This window comes from Zeus faber, assembly GCF_960531495.2.
Source record: "Zeus faber genome assembly, chromosome: 6".
Lineage (NCBI taxonomy): Eukaryota > Metazoa > Chordata > Actinopteri > Zeiformes > Zeidae > Zeus > Zeus faber.
Window position 1 is genome coordinate 6998087 of NC_137201.1, and position 2500 is coordinate 7000586.

Below are 2500 nucleotides of genomic sequence, written 5' to 3' on the forward strand. Positions count from 1 at the left end.
GAGTTGGCTATACCATGGCTAATCGTGGCTGGCGTCCCCCCACCCTGCCAACCAGGTGAGGACAGTGGTGGATTCCCAGCCCCCTGACGTAACCCCCGAACCCCCCAAATTGGCACATGCGTCGCTCACATCGCGGCCACGTGCAGATCGAGGCTTTTTACGGACGATGATCCGATCCGCCGCGTCGACGACGTTTGTTTTTCGCGCTCGTTTTAGCCGCGGGTAAATTTCTCCCCGGGTCCTCTCCCTGGACGGGGTCCTGGACTTGGAGGACGTCTTGTTCCTTCCCCATGACGTGGAGAGCCAGCGACCCGTGTGTTTATTTCGCCAATGTGAGCTAGCGGAAGTCAGCGAGCGAGCTAGCGAAGCACTGAGTTTTTCAGGGACGACGATCATTGCGACAACTCTGGCGATTCTGAAACGCCGCGTGTGGATTATTTTCGTTAACTGTTTTTTTCGGCGCTATGTTTAAATCGCATGACACAAGAAGCGTCTCGGCGCTCCAAAAATAAAACCCCAAACACCCTATCTCGGTATCGGGTTTGTTTATCGGAGCAGTATGGTGAACACGCTAAGAGTAGCACATGTGCGCTAGCATGCTAAAGTACTGGAACCGATACCGGGTTCTCAGATATCCTCTAATGATAGCATTAATAACGTAATGTTTACCCAGTCGTACGCGTCAGGGGTGACAGTTCTCGTCATTTGAGATCAACACACTGAAGTGAAAAATTGATGCTAGATTCCATTGGAGTCGGAAGTCGGGAAAATCCAACCTCTTTCAAGAAAAGTCCGCAAAAAGGAATTTAGCTTCACTTCGGTCAAAACTACTCTTGTTTTGAGGTGGCACTGGAATCGTATAATTCACCAAACAAGCTTGACCGAACAACGACGTTGGCGTCTATGTTTTGACATGTTCGGCTCAAAAAACTGGGAATAACAGATTTTCCAAGTTTCACTGAAACGCAGCATTAGCGTCATACTGTATTGACCAGTGAGCACAACAAGAGTTCACTGTGTCTTCATTCAAACCTGTATCCACGTCCATATGTTCCCTGGGCTTAAAGCAATGAAATGAATGTTTTAACTTCGATTTTTTTAAAGTGAATAATTTCATCTGGCACAAACTGGAAAAACACCAGATTTCTTTTATTTTATTTTATTTTTCAAACAAAGGGAAAAGGTTCCTTCAGAAAAAGAGAAGCGGGTAAGAGGAAGAGACGGATAAACATTAAACCGGGTGTAAAACATTTATAGTTTGGCTGGAAATCAGGAATTCTATTTGAAACGTTCGCTGCTCATGCATGAAATATGCGCCCCACTTCCACAGACAAACCGCCTCCCATTTTTTCGGGCGAAAAAGTAAAATAATCAAACAAGGTTCATGCTCTGCGGCGGAGTAACGGCCAGGTGACGCTGTACTTAAAAGACACGCCATTTCCGAGCACGGCGAATCAAAAAGCCGACAGAGAGACAGAAGGACGTATTTCAGGTGTTTTGTCAGGGATTTTCAGCAGCGCATGGCTGCGACATCATCACCCGCTCTCTGCTCTTTGTCTTATTGATGCATTTTAAATATTTAATGGAAGGGATGAGTAAACAGAACCCAAAAAGGTATTTCTACACATGTACTGAATAACAACGAGAAGAAACTGGGACAAAAAAAAACATAGACAGACAGACAGACAGACAGACAGACAGACAGATAGATAGATAGATAGATAGATAGATAGATAGATAGATAGATAGATAGATAGATAGATAGATAGATAGATAGATAGATAGACAGATAGATAGATAGACAGATAGACAGACAGAAAGACAGACAGACAGACAGACAGACAGAGAGATAGACACTTTCTTCCTCTCTTTCTTTCCTTCTTTCTTTATTCAATTGCACAAATCCTATAAAGGCAAATAAATTGAGCCCAAAGTGAGCGTTCCTTCCCTTACAAGCCTCTCTTCTTTGTCGCATGTGCGTGTGCATGTGTGTGTGTGCAAGTGTGTGTGTGTGTGTGTATATGTGTGTGCATATACTGTATATATGTATGTGTGTGTGCGCGCGTGTGTGTGTGCATGCGTGTCCTTCGGTTTTTCCCGCCGCATCTGATCCTAACGTCGTTATCGGGTTGTTTTGTTCCTCTGGAGACTTTGTCACGGGGGCGAACTACATGGAGGCGAGGGCTCGCTTCAGACCGTACAAAGCGCTGACAGACTCAAGTCTCAGACCGTACCAAACGGAAGCTACACTTCATCGAAATGAAGTGAAGTGGAAGAACTGAGACGAAACTAAACGTGAGCAGGTTGATCGGACCGGACGCTTTACACCACATACAATCTGGTTCGTTCATCAGCCTTTTACCGCGCCCACGGCTACTGCCCCTCATCACTGACGCTCTGTTTGGCCCTCAGCTATCACAACACACACACACACACACACATTCCCAGCTATTTTGGCTTGAAAACTGGTTTCCTGTCGGATCTTCTTCTCTACGAGTCG